Source organism: Schistocerca nitens, chromosome 12 (genome assembly GCF_023898315.1).
Source record: "Schistocerca nitens isolate TAMUIC-IGC-003100 chromosome 12, iqSchNite1.1, whole genome shotgun sequence".
NCBI lineage: Eukaryota > Metazoa > Arthropoda > Insecta > Orthoptera > Acrididae > Schistocerca > Schistocerca nitens.
The window spans coordinates 153,979,482-153,995,079 of NC_064625.1; the positions used below are offsets into that span (position 1 = coordinate 153,979,482).

The 15,598-nt window shown below is 41.7% G+C and overlaps 1 protein-coding gene across 1 annotated transcript in view; it reads right to left on the bottom strand.

Annotated features, from left to right (window-relative positions):
- LOC126214979 (uncharacterized) overlaps window positions 1-15,051 on the bottom strand; it is a 424,425-nt gene extending 409,374 nt beyond the window's left edge. Inside the window, exon 1 of the mRNA XM_049941611.1 lies at window positions 14,620-15,051. The gene's annotated coding sequence lies outside the window, so the exon portion shown is untranslated. The remainder of the gene's footprint in view (window positions 1-14,619) is intronic.
- Window positions 15,052-15,598: the final 547 nt, after the last annotated feature.

Sequence of the window (15,598 nt, forward strand, 5' to 3'; positions counted from 1 at the left end):
GTGTGTGTGTGTGTGTGTGTGTGTGTGTGTGGTGTACGGGGGGAAGGGGATAGTAGAGGGAGACCAAGCCGTGAATACACCAAGCAGGTTCAGGAGGATGTAAGGTGCAGTCCTTGTTCTTGTGGTCTGCAGTTCGAAGACTGGTTTGATGGAGCTCTGCAAACTAGTCTAGCCTGCGCCCCCCCCCCCCCTTCCCCTCCATAACTACTGCAACCTACATTCATTTGAAGCTGGTTACTACCAACAAACCTATTTTTCTTTTTAACTTCTCTAACCTGCCTACCCGCTTATAAGATCGAATGTTTCCTGCCACGGAACGCTATGCCGACCTCCCCACCTCCCCCCGAAGAGCTCATCCCAAGTAGTCTCCGACAGGAAATCTATCTGTATTTTTCATCCAGAATATTTTACTCAAGGGGATACAATCATCATTAAGTCGTACAGTAGAGCTGCATGTCCTCAGGAAGTTGTTTCCCTTGGTACGAGCAGCTCGCTATACGAACGTAGAGGGGTCATATCCCGATCCATACATGGTCTGAGCTCTCCACATATTCCCCTCAGATGCGGGTGCTCCGAGGATACAGCTATCTGTATCTCTGGAGCACGCTAGTCAGCCCATAGCGGGAAAGTCCTGGTAATCGTACAGAAATGTAAAGACTTACCCAAGACGACTAGCATCAATCTCTGGTTTACGATACAGCACACACGAAATGCCGCCTCGCTAATCATAAAATTTACCGATAAGTGATCCTTCCAGTAATAACTCTGATGAGTACTAACAGGAAGATACCATCGGTGTGTCAGAAGAGTCGTCCACATAGCAACATACGTCTCGGTGACCGCCACATGAAACGCAGAAAGTGAATGGTTGTTATCCCGTAATGCTAGTATTCGCCACATCAGAAAACGGCAGGACTGATTGCCTCAAAACGAGCCACAAGAGCCACTGAATCAGAAACTGCAGCACGCGGATGACGACGGCTGCGGCACTCCTTGGAATGAGTGCAACAAGACATGACACGCAGAACGCTGGGGAGCCACCAGAATCCATGACAGCTCAACAGCTGTCTGCAACTGACCGGACGTGCATCCAAGACATGTTCCACCAACTGCGACATAATCGCCTACACAAACAGTGATCCAATACTGTCAAATGTTTTTTTTATTCCAGTCTCTGATCATAAAAATGGCTCTGTGCACTATGCGACCTAACTTCTGAGGTCATCAGTCGCCTAGAACTTAGAACTAAATAAACCTAAGTAACCTAAGGACATCACACACATCCATGCCCGAGGCAGGATTCGAACCCGCGACCGTAGCGGTCGCTCGGTTCCAGAGTGCAGCGCCTAGAATCGCACGGCCACTCCGGCCGGCTCTGATCACAATATCAATTCTTTAGACGATGACCGGTTTCAGTCTGTAATGACCATACTCAGATTTAAAATAAATATATACGTCTAGTGAGCAGTGTGTCTTTCAACATAAAACAGCAATATGTATCACAATATACTGTCATACAACCAGGGAAATGAACAGATAAAATATGGTATAACGTACCTTTAATACACCACGTCCTAAAGTTCTTCATAAATTTCCTTTTAATAATTTTATATGGGTAACTGCATTCATCTCACAATTGGTTTCCATGATAGTCATCAATTTTAATAAGTCTGCTACATGCATTCTACCTAATGTGTTTTTATCAGATTATGTTTTTTGCGTAAATGATGACTACATCTGAGTAAGCCCACAGTAGCGACATCTAGGGAGGATGTAGGCAAACAGGTTTCTGGTTGCTACTGTACTTCCGAAGCCAGTTGCAATAATCACTATGTGAACGATGTGGCCTATTCTACACCTTATTTTTAGATCCATGTGACGATGCTGTGCTGATTATATTTATATGCTTTGACGATGCCATTATGGCCTTATCACTTTAGGACATGGTGTAAAAAAGGTACATTACAGCATATTTTATCTGTACATTTCCCTGGTTGTGTGACAGTATATTGTGATACATATTGCTGTTTTATGTTTAAAGACACACTGCTCACTAGATGTATATATTTTAGATCTGAGGATGGTCATTACGGACTGAAACCGGTCACCGTCTAAAGAATTGATATTGTGATCAGAGGCTGGAATAAAGAAACATTTGTCTAGCTCGACGAGACACAAGATTCAGGTCAAACCACACAAGCCAACCATTCCGATAATTCGGGATTGCACTGTCGCACTGCAAATAAAAGTCGTCTGCTGAGCGCATCCACGTATAAACTCAGCTGGCCACGGTACAGCGCATGACGAACCGGTATCACCTACTTCCTCTCCCACTCCACTCACGTACGGAACGTGGGCAAGAGACTGTTTGCACCCTAATCCCTCTCATCTGCTCCTCATAATCGCTACACGATATAAACGCTGGTGGCTGCTCACTGGTCACGCAGTATTCCTCGCATACCAGTCCTCTCAACTTATTGAACACTATTTTAGGAGAATAACGTAGCCTTCCTTGTACAACAGATTGACGTCAACGATATAGACATCTATAGGCATCTGTCCTACGACCCTTCTTGAGAATGCGATAGACCTGTTTTTTTTCTTTTTCTTTTTTAGGTCGCTGGGTACCCTTCGTTCATCGAGCATTTTCATAAGGGCCTCCTCCTTTCTTAGTATGCCCAGTACAGCTCCATTTTTTTTTATTACAGGCAGTAATTGTCTTTGCTCTCCCACTCTTCTCAGTACGTCTTTCGCTCTGTCCATCTGAGTGACTTGGATTTAACATCACCAAGCATTAGTGTTACACTTTCCTGTGGGCTGTACAGACCTATTATGATCCCATCGCCGCTTTCCTGCAATCGTTCGTACCTGTTGCCATGACTGCTTCATAAACACTCCAAACACTGCAATAGTACTCCAGAATCGGTCGGACCAGCGTCTTGTACGCGACTTCCTTCACAGATGGGCTGCACTTTTCCAAAAAATAGAATTCTTCATTCGCGTTACTTAATACTGCACTTTCGTGCCTGTCCCATTTGATATCGCTTGTTAGTAGTCATCTTCATCAGCTTTCTGCTACATTACCACGTCCTTTGCGGTTCCATTTCTTTCTTGTCAACGCTGCTGTACGTGCTCCAGTCCATCACATAATCCAGGATCTGAAATCTGTTCCATCCTCGCCCCCTCTCTTTCCACATAACCCTCATGCAGAGCGTCTTCGCAGATATCTAAATGGCTCGAGCAATATTTTTTTGACTAACAGAACCCAATACTTTACAGCCTACTGAACCTCGAATGTTCCACAGAAACGAGCGTAACATGAGGTGGACCCCAAGGAAGCGTAGGAGGACATTTAATGTTATCGGCATACATAAAAAGCTTAATCAGATAGCATCATAAAGACTGTTCACAGTTGTCCATAAAAGAATATCGTTGTTGGACAATTTTAAGGAATTGCAAAAAGAGGTAGACATAATTTTCATTTTGCTTAATGAAAGGCAGCTGTTTACTAGACTGAATAAAAGAATACGGTATTTGAAGTTTGCAGACGACATGGGCTTGTCAACATATTTCACATTATATAGGGATGAAGCCCTACGAAATGACATGTGTCCAAGAACTGAACGGAGGAAGATAAGGCAACACGTATGAATTACCATACGTGACTATGCAAACAATTTAGAGTGGAATGTAAAAATGGTTCAAATGGCTCTGAGCACTTTGGGACTTAACATCTGAAGTCATCAGTCAGCTAGAACTTAGAACTACTTAAACCTAGGGACATCACACACATCCATGCCCGAGGCAGGATTCGAACCTGCGACCGTAGCGGTCGCGCGGTTGCAAACTGAAGCGCCTAGAACCGCTCTGCCACAGCGGCTGGCCCCGGTATTGTATTTTCGAAGATTGGGTTTAACGTCCCGTCGACGTCGAGGTCATTAGAGACGGAACACAAACTTGGATCGTGTGAAGAACGAGGAAGGAAATCGGCCGTACAACCCCGGCATTTGTCTAAAGCGATTTAGGGAAGTCACGAAAACCTATATCTGGAGAGTCAGACGCGGGTTTGAAAAGTCGTCCTCCCGAATACGGATCCAACGTGTTAAGCACTGCGCCACCTAGCTCGGTACTGCTGTATTTTATGAGTGATGAATCCTGGTTTAATCTGACAAGACACATCAACTCTCAGAACACGATACTAGTCCACGAATAGTTCCTATACGGTTAAAGGGGAACCTCTTCACCGTGGGAAAAAAAAAAAAAAAAAAAAAAAAAAAAAAAAAATCTTAATGCGGTGCGTCGTGTCAGCAAGTCGGAGTGTGTGTCCCATATTTTTTGAAACAACAGAAAACACTGCTGTTTATACGCAAATCTTTGCGGAATGTTACGCAAAATTGACCCACCCTAAACGCACGTATGCTGTCTCTTAACAGCACGGGACGATCCGCTACACTTCACGCGCTCACGAATTCATGAAAAATTCGCAGAAGAAAGAATTTTCAGCAAAGGATTGTGGTCGCCGTGTTCGCCGGACCTATCACTTGACTCATCTGTGGTGCAGTCTAAAGGGAAAAGTGTACGCAAAGAACCCAACCACGTTGGAAGACTTTAAGGACAATATTCGTAATGAAATTTTGAGAATTGATGGGGCAGTGTTGCACATAATGTATATTAACATGTTACGGCGCGCGCGTACATAAGATAAAAGACAAGATCAATTCAATAAATATAGACCATTGTATTAGCTTATTAGTTATTTCTTTATCATACAATTATTATATGTTTATGTATTTGTTCTTGTATCCGCTCGTGGCAGGCTACAATTCGTGCATAGAGACGGATCGTGAGTCGTGCTTCGGTAGCACAGTCGGTAGAGCACCTGTCCAAGAGAGGCAAAGATCCCGAGTTCGAGTTCCGGTCCAGGATAGTTTTAATCTGCCATAAAGTTCCAGTCCGTTCGTAACTGGCGTGCAGTCTGTACTCGGGGCCGGTTTCCGTGCGCGACCCTGTACACTGCTGTCAGATCCGCCGCCGCCTATCCTGCTTTACGGAGCGGGCAGGGCAGGCTCCAATCTCCACATTCGGTAATTTCTTGCGAATGCCCGACACTTGTCACCTGCTCCTGGTCTCACGGTCGTCCAACCTCTTTGCACGGATGCTCACGAACAGCCGATCAGTTTCACCGTTTCTGATATGCTCGTTCTTAATCCTTTCACCCTGCGTCACTTCCTGGCTGAAAACAATATTCTTATGCCGAAACAGTTTGGATTCCGTGCTGAACATTCACTATCCAACAACCCCTTCGCTTGGTAGAACACATTTGACTGACCAGGGCAAGGAGAGAAGCAACAGGAGCAGTGTTCCAGGACACAAAAAAAGCATTTGACCGCGTCTAGTACGACGGTCTAATTTATAAGCTAGATCAGATAGGGTGCCCAGCTCAATCTGGATCATTGACTCCTTACTTACAGGACGTCATCTCTTCGCAAAGAACGGAGACAAGTCCAGCCAGACACGGCAGATTGCGGCAGGAGTCCCGTAATGCTGTGTTTTAGGTCCTTTACACCACATACACGAATGAGATTTCTAGGCAGATGGGCGAAGGGATTGCTCTCTATATGGAGGACACCGCTATATACAGAAGCAGTCGTAGCCTCCTCCTTATACACCGCTACCTCTAACATCTCGACAAGATAACACAGTGATGTAATCGCTAAAAAATACTAATCAATCCCACCAAGCCTCAGGAGATCTATTTAAACCCTAAACCCAAGCTCCCTTATCATCAGTTCACACCACTGACGGCAGAATTTGATCCAGAGGAAACAGACCGACGCCTATCAGGAACAGACACCTTACCACCGCAGCAAAGACTGTGCGCTCTTCCGTAGGTTATATCCCCTGCTGAAAGGTGACGGATTAACCACGCAGTGCAAACTTCTCCCCTGGCGCCAGCTCATACTTCCGGTCATCTTGTATGGCTCGGAGGTATGGTCACACACAGCACTAACCCAACTGCTACGCCCCCAGAACAAGACAAGGAGGGAGGGGATGGGTGCAGTTGCGATGAATATAAGTAGGTGAAAAGTCGTAATAACGGGAAAACACTGACATGCTAATATGTACAAGCCCGATTAAAAAAGTTGAGTGAATATGCTGAAACTTTCAGATCATAAGAACTGATAAGAATAAACTCAGACATTTCTTGAATGCAGATGATCAAGCAATGCTGGCTGCATCCTAAGAAGAACTATTTGTGATGGAGATGGCTGTATAAGTGTTAAGGAACGAGGAAAAATGTACGAAAGAGCAGAGTAATTAGACTCAATAACCATGACGATTTCTTTAAAAAAAATAAAAAGAAAAAAAACCACTGGAACAAGTAAAATCTTTCAGGCGCTTATGAAATGTGATAGAAAATGGAATTTGTATGGAGGAAATAAAAAGTAAAACATCTGTAGGTAAATATGTCTTCCTAAAGACCGCATTTTTTGTGAACAAAAAAATCCATGCAGAATTAAGAAAGTGATTTACCTTGTATTTTGTCTTGAGTACAGTATTATATCGCAGGGATTCAGACAGTGGAAAATATAGAGAAAAAGTAGTTGGATAGTTTTCAAATGTTGATGTGGTGTAAAATAATAAACTTGAAACGGTTAGACAGAATGAGGAATGAAGAATACTTCTAACAACAGGAAAGGAAATAAAGCTAGTGCAAACGATAAAAAAATGAGGAAAACATCTTGGCTGAGACATATGTTGCGATAAAGCGATGAGTCATTCAAGAAAGATTGCAGGGAAGAGGAAGAAATAGATTCTGCATCCTCAACGCCGTTAGAAACGAACGACGTAATCAGTAGATTAAAGATGAGGCACAGCACAGGAACACGGAGGCGCATCCAGTCAATACCTGTCATAGGGCAGATTCGACTTCTTGAACTGCAACATTCACCTTCATCAAATAAACCGACAATAACCAACAAATCAGTCGCAGGGACGGTCTGAAATCTAGAGCGCCCAAGACCTGTGGGTATGCAGCATTTTTAATATTCTGGAAGACGAATGGCGACCTATAACCAGCCATAAAGTTCCAGTTCCGATCCTGTTAAAAACCTACGTAATATCGCCTTTTAAATCATTTCCTTGAATGAAAAACATCTGACTGCACTATTTTTTACTTCTTTTCCTAAGAGCAGGGGGGGAGGGGGAGGGGACAGTTTGCCGCTGGGTATGGGCGCCCCCGCCTGCAATGGCATCATCAATAAGCGACCATACGAAACGGCAGCTGGTAAAGAAAGAATGCGCTTCTCTGGTTGAACAGTGGGGAGGTGAAAGAAGCTCCAACAGAACACATTCTTTATTACTGATATAACCAGGAAAGGGCATTATCGAGGATATCTGAAGAAAAAGCTCGATAGCAAATCTGTCAGTTCGTAACATCAGCTATGAGCCGATATGTGCTTGACGAAGTAGAACGAGAGACCATTAAAATTTTCATATTTCACGCACAGTCCGTGGTCCAGAGTGAACGAATCATCAGTTGAGGTCATTAGAGAGGGAGAACAATCTGGGATTGGTTAAAGCATGGAGAAAGAAATCGGCCGTGCCCTTCCAGAGGAACAATCCCGGCATTTGTCTTAAGCGATTAAGGGAAATCACGGAAAACATGAACTTGCAAAAAGGAAATTTTCACTCTGAAGCTGAGTGTGTACTGATATGAAACTTGCTGGCATAATAAAACCGTGCGGCGGACCGAGACTCAAACTCGGGACCTTTGCCTTTAGCGGGCATGTGCCCCACCGACTGAGCCACCCAAGCACGACTCACGACCCTTCCTCACAATTTTACGCCACAGTACGCCTCCTACATTCTAAACTTCGCAGAAGTTCTCCTCCCAAACTTGCGGGACTAGCACTTCTGGGAGAAAGGATACTGCAGAGACATGCCTTAGTAAAGGTCTGGGGGATGTTCCCAGAATGAAAATTGTGAGGACGGGTCGTGAGTCGTGCTTGTGTGGCTCAGTTGACAGAGCACTTGCCCGCGAAAGGCAAAGGTCCCCGAGTTCGAGCCTTGGTCCGGCACACAGTTTTAATTTGCCAGGAAGTTTCAACATGAACCTGGATGGCCAGACGCGGATTTGAACAGCCGTCCCCCAGAAAGCGAGTCCAAAGTGCCGACCAATGGGCCATCTCGCTCGGTCGTTAGTTAATACTGACATGCGAAACTCGACCAACATCGAATATTCTGACCATATAAATACTGAACAATGTCTAAACGCGATTCGTGTCCCGCGTTAAACTGTAGGTCCCCTTCCCAGGGTGGGTAACTTGTGTACGTTGGGTACACGCAAGTCGCCGCAATGGCGTGCAATTGAAAGACCTGAATCAGGCCACTGAGCCACGCTCGAGTACTGATGGTGAAAATAATCCAGTTATTAACGCACGTAGTTCTCGCTGATCGAAAAATACATTCTCTTTCACAGGCAGAAAGCCCTACCCATAAAATTAACATGACTTCACAAAGCTTTTTATTTATTTATTTTTTAATACAGAAAAATCATCACTTACGATCGTTAGAAACAGCTGTATGAATATTAAAAGCCGAGATGGAAAACCAGTACAGAGCAAAGAACGTAAGGTGAAAGTTGGGAGTATATACAGGGAGACTCCGTTCGAAATAATGATACCCTTGGGAGAGCCAGCCGTGACTAAACTATTCCATCTGATGTACAATATTTATGAGACAGGTGAAATACCGCCATACTTCAATAAAAATGTAATAATTCCAAATCCAAAGAAAGCAGGTGCTCACAGGTAAGAATATTACCGACCTATCAGTTTAATGGGTCACGACTGCAAAATACTAACATGACTTACCTACAGAAGAATGGAAAAACTGGTAGAAGCCAACCTCGGGCAAATTGGATTCCGGAAAAATGTAGGAACGCGCGGGGCAATATTGACCCTACGATTTTGAAAATGTTGACTGGAACACTCTCTTTGAATTTCTGATTGTAGCACGGCTAAAATACTGGGAGCGAAAGAATATTTAAAACTCGTACAGAAACTAGAACGGCTGGTATAAGAGTCGAGAGGCATGAAAGGGAAGCAGTGATTGAGAAGGGAGTGAGGCAGGGTAGTAGCCAATCACCGATGTTATCCAAACTGTACACTGAGGAAGCAGTAAGGACAGCCAAAGAAAAATTTGGAGAGTGAATTAAAGTTTCGGGAGAATAAATATTGTCTAGAGTGTAGCCACGTATGGAAATGAAACATGGGCGGTAAACAGTTTAGACAAGAAGAGAAAAGAGGCTTTTGAATTGTGGTTCTACAGAACAATGCTGAAGATTTGATTGACCGATCACTTAACTGATGTGGTGATGCTGAGCAGAACTGCGGATACAAGTGGCAGAATTTGACTAAAAGATTGGATCGGTAGATAGCACACATTTTGAGACAGCAAGGGACCACCAACTTACTGCTGGAGGGTTGGTGTGGGCACGAATGCAGTAAGCAGAATCGTAAGAAGTAGGTTGCAGTACTTATCATCTGTCCACTCCTCTTTAATCACATGTGTGACGTAAATTCGTAGGCTTCCGCAGTCGGTGTCTATCTCATTAAAAGCATTATGGGTATATTGCCGCGCCATCTTATAAAACACTAAAATCTACCGACTTTTCGGCCGAAACTAATATGTCTCTGCCTCGAGGAAGACCGTTGCAACTCGGCCGAAACGACGATATTTATAGTGTTTTACAAGACGACACGGCAATATACCCAGAATGCTTTCAGTGAGATAAGTGTCGCGAATTGTGCTATGCTGACAAGCCCTACATTATTGTAAAATAATCCTTGGAAGAATAAACTACTAATACTGGAGAAATAAAAAAACAGACTAGTGAAACGTAGGTGCTGAAAATATTGTGTTATCTGAAAGTAGTTTTTCTAGTCACTAAATTAGTTTAATTCGAAAGGAATGGAGAAAAACCATCGCAAGAAAAGGACAGTAATAGTAATTTGATGTTAATGAAGGCATGCCAAGCAAGTAAACGGACAGCACAAGGCACTCGTGCATATTCAAATCACACACGCACCAAATCGAGCAGAACGCATTTCGCTCAGTTACGAGAAATCGGAAACATAGTACGTAGTTGATAAGCTCTTGCCTCTGTTCCCAGTTTACAGTGAAGCGACAATCTCAAAAGCACCGCGGCGCGGAACATATTACTGTCATCAGACCAAGAGGGAAACCTGGCGTATCAGTCCAAGTCCTTCCGCTTCCTTCAAACAAGACGCTGTTATCTTCGATGAGCAATATTTTCCCGAACTCTTGTGTGTTTCTGGAGAAACCTTTCGATTCACAATACTTTTTCATCGAGTAGCCTATGTAGTCGTTAAGCCTATATGGAACATTTTGGTTTTGATTTATGATAAATCGTGTTCCCAAGCAAACTGACAGCACTCTTGAATGGTTTGGGCGAGAGTTTGTAACCGCGTGGAAAGTATTTTTCGCAGTATTCTTCCAATAAACTGATTTCCAGCGTCTGTTTGCCAGACAACTGCAGATGTGTATCTATTTTCAGACGTTCTTGATCTCTAGCCCTTATGGTGAAAATATGTTACCGACTCTGCCTCAAACAACTAATATTTCCACCTGTTTGTTCGCTGTTTAACTTGTTTGCCACTGTGTCAAGCGCTATTACTTATAAATCTCCCTACATCCGCACTGCTGTTAAGTGATGCCTTTTCTTGTTTGCACAACAGCGTCGTTAAGAAAGATTCAAACATAGTGGACATTTTGAGCTCTTTGTTACAGAAAGTACTCAAATGAATCCAATATATACGGCTGAACCTGAACCATACCGACAAAATTTCGGAGGTTGTTCCGGAATATTAAGTATTTGGGTTTAAGAACATCGTGGTTTCCGGAAGCTTTCTACAGCGTAATTGCATTCCACCAAATTTCTTACCGAAATATCTCCTCGTATCTGTATTGCACAGAAAATATATTCACAAATGAGGAAACATACCCATGAGCCGTGTCTCGTTTGGTAATAAACTTGTTCCATTCCCTTGCTGTTAACAACAATAATGCCCACTTTGTTATTTGCCCTAAAGCAGGCATTTAGGGCCGGTCCGTTCTGTCTCCGGTTCGTTTCCCAGCTATGTTATGTGTTCGTTAAAAGTGATAAATAGCAGCAGTATGGATAAGTTTACACGTGAAGAGTTGGGAGATATGCACCTCGTGTGTCTGTTCACTGCCAACGGCCTTGCCGTAATGGTAGCACCGGTTCCCGTCAGATCATCGAAGATTACGCGCTGTTGTCTAATGGAGTGCACTCAGCCCTTTTGAGTCCAACTAAGAAGCTATCTAAGTATCGGATCCGCTCGCGAAAAGTAACAACTGCCGGGAGAGCGGTGTGCTGCCTTCATGCCTCTCCATATCTGCCTCCAATGACGCCTTTCGGCTGGGGACGACATGGCGATCGGTCGGTGCAGCTGGGCACGGAAGTGGCGTATTCAAACGTATAGTTTCACTGAATGCAATGTGGCAGCACGACGCCACTGTTCTGAGCTGTTCCAGTAGCGAATGCAACCCGATCGAAATACTTTTGTATCACTCTATTCCGTGTTGCACATTTTAGTGATGGCGCACGGTATTATCACAGAAACAAACGTAAATGACATAACAAACGAAATAAATCGTTATCACATTCGCCCTGTATATTTTAACGTTTCGTTTAAACTTCTCATTACAGCAGTAACTTCGCAGGTCCGCTTGGTAACAGTTATCTGAGAGGTAGCAAAAAAGTCACCTGAGTTAAAGTGCTAGTTAGGAACAACTAGGGGGATAGCAAGAGTTTTCAAGCCATAAGTGTTCATTACCTGGCTAAGGATACGAATTCATTTTTTTCCTCATCCTGCAGTCTTTTACTTATGTCCGCTGTGGCAATAATTTAAAATTTAGTATTTAGTATCGAGAAGAAAAATTAAAAACAATGATGCAAACGATACATATTGACATGTAGCACACTGAAAAATTGACACTGTCACAATAAAATGTATTTGTAGAAACAAGGTTAAACGCTACGAAAATTTTGCTGGAGCACTGGAAATGTGTAAACATAAAGCGTGTAATACTAATTGTGTTTCAATTCAGCAATGTTGTGTACAACCTGGGAATATTAATTACAGCGTTCAAGTAGCTACATTTAGTTCTTAATGAAACTAGTGATAAGTAATGTATCTCTGTTTCAGTCCAAAGGATCCGTTCCGGAAAACATGTTTTCAGTACCTTGCCAGCAGTCACCAAAAGTTCTACTAATGAAATACAAACCCCTGAAGGTGGCCAACTCTTTATAGTCCACTGATGAAAGTGTTAATATAACAAAGTGGCGTACCGATGTCTATCACCAACAACATCAAATAAAGCGTATATTAAGTACAACCTGCCTTCTGCGGTCTTAAATTATCTCATGTACTTCTGAGCATATATTTCTGCATGTTTATGTTCGGTATTAACTCTTAAATAAAAATGTACTTTAGAGTTTTCACTGCTTATTCAACGTTCTTTAAGACTATTATATTTCACTTCGACTTTGTCGATGTAATCTTAGCATATCTATTTCTTTTAATTTTTAGTTTTGCAAATATGTGTTATGTATTTTTGTTTTATGTCATTTCTAAGATCCTTGGTTGATTTCGTCTTAGTGGATCTATGGAACATGAAGTATATATCTATCCAAATGTTAAAGCTATTTTATTTCTACTTTAAAGTAGCTTCAGAGCCTTTCCAATCAAGATTTTCCCTCCTCTGATGTTACTAATAAAATTTTTATTACTCATGTTTTAACTGCACTCTGGGAGACTGCTGCTGTTCATTCAGAAATGGGGTTTAACGAGACAGAGATACTATCTTTAAAAACGTAAATAAGCGGCATTAGTTGAATACTGTAAGCCACTGGACAATACAACAATATGTAAATTGTTTAGTGCAGCAGTTGGCAGTATTCATAGTTATCACTTACAAGGAAAATAATAATAGCACATTTGATGACGCGATTACACTACTAAATCCAGTATAACCGAACCTAAAGTAAAATATCGTCCAAACTCTTTTCTTTCTTAAATGTCTAAATACTACAAATCTGACTTGTCAGAAGAGGAATCTTAACAGTGCATACCATTGCACTCTCGTGGCTATTTTTGTGGTCTAAGAGGTATTTAACAGTTATCAGACGACGAAGTTTGACATGTAGGTATAACCGACAATTACATCTAATTTAAGCAATTCAACAATGAGTGTTGAATTACACAAATATAACAGGAGATTTAGAAAAAATAAAAAATAAAAATCTAGGTAGGTCTATTATAAACTCTAAAGTTGGCTTAATGAACTCTGTCATTTAATTGCCTCGGTTTCCGACGATCTAAACTCCTCGAACACCTCTACAGCGTCGAAAATGCTCCCTTTTTTTTAACCGAAATGAGATAATATAGCGTCGTGTATTTTACATATAATTTGTATTAAAAGAATCGGTCAACTTTTTAATTAACTGCATTAGATCTGTCACCTAATTTACATACTAATTTCTACCTTACATTTCAATTGAGTTGTGTTATCACATAAACCTAAGGCACTGTTTTATACGCCAAATTTAAATTTTATGTTTTCACAACTGTTGCAAACTCTACACCAAAATTGGATATATGAATTGTGTCGTTGAAAGCATGTCTGCACCACTGACGTTACACGCGCAGGTTGATGACTCAAAAACAGTTTAACAAAAATTTGTAACCATAATGATACTCTTAACAAAACATTTTTGTTTTACTGACATTAACGGTACTCAAGCAGCAGTATCAGAGTGGCATATACACAAACATACATCAGTTACATCACAGATAAAATCTGAACACACTATGCAGTGTTTATACGTTCTGAAAAGCATACAGCAGTTTACTTTGAAACCATGGGGTTTTAAAACAATTTCTCTATGTGCAAAATATTCCAGGTGCTTGCCAACGTCATCTCTGGTAATTAACAGACTGTAGTTGCAGTGATATTAGAAGCGGTCGCAAAGTCATTTTGCTACTGAGAACAATCAGATTTTAGCAAGATTAAAGGTAGGCCTACTGTCAAATAACACGAAAGATACAAACGAATTACTTTGACCACGTCATGTTTCCTTTACCGATGGTCTGGCTTACAGTTACACGACCACTTTCAAATGAAACGAGAAAGACATCTGCCCTAAAACGATGATTGCAAACCTTCCCTGTAATAGTAATAAATTAGCGCCAAAGGCGCAATATAATCAAAACATATGCACCATTAATTCAGTTCGCTTTAAGTACAAGTAGCCACACTTCCAAAATGACAGGTGAACAAAAAACGATTAAGTCCGTATTGGGATTTAAAGAGAAAATCAAGTATACTTTGACGGTTAGCACCGAACACTACAGCAAACTTAATTAGGTGCCGAAGTGGATGAATACTAGTATAAAACAGTGTTTTACTGCTGAGATATGGTATCCGAAGAGGTTGTATTTTACTCTTGCGGTAGTAAGCAATATGTATAGAAACAATCTACATTAAGTAATGAGTATAAACACAGACCTGCATGTCGTTTCTGATGCATATAAATCCTTTCCTAGGACGTATTTCCTTCTTGACATTACACTTTAAATTCAACAGCACTGAAGTTTAGCACTCCACAATTCTCACTGTTGTTTTGGCACCAATGTCACCAACACACGGAAACCCTTCAACACCTGTGCGAATTCACTTGTATTTTTAACCTAACTATCTTATACGTGGCACTACAGAATCACGCACTTTGTTTATAAACACACAGATTTTGCTGGTTATAGTTCGTTCCTATTCGAGCACGTACACAAACGCGTAAACCATCGTAAATACAACTTTCCCTCCAGAATATTTTCACATATGTGATACGAAAAATATGGTTTCCTTCCGTAAATCCCACAATGCACTGCGGTGCTTAACACGGATCCATGATGCGTCCGATGCAACATGGAGGTCACAGAATTGGAGCCCATCTGCCATAGCAGTATTTACCAATGTTTGAGAGATGAATGCTCATTCACAGAGGTCGCTATCAAATCGTGTCCAAGATGTCGCCCTATCACATTAAGTTTGTAAGTCGATTCCAACAGCTTACAAATTATGATCGGTCTCGGCAATTTTCCAAATCATAGCCTCTCAAATATCGCATAAAACGTCTGTATTAAGAGCCTGGGAGACCTCATTTACGAGAAACCATATTAATTCCCCGGTTGAAATATAAGAAAGGGCGCGCCATTTAAAATGTGACAATTGGCTCATTTCGTTCGTTTTCGGTAAATAAGCGTATTTAGAACATGCAAATTCCGGTTCTTTAAAATTTATTTTGTAATTCACGTAAGTAGTGCAAACAGTGTAATGGAAAGCATATTATTTTTTTGGAAATGTTTATTATTTTACAAATGAACGGATGTAGTAAGTATGTAATGGTATAGATAGTGAGATAATCAGAGCCCAAAACTAGAAACAAAAAATGTATTCGAGGTAAAAGTACAGAGTAACCCGATTAATC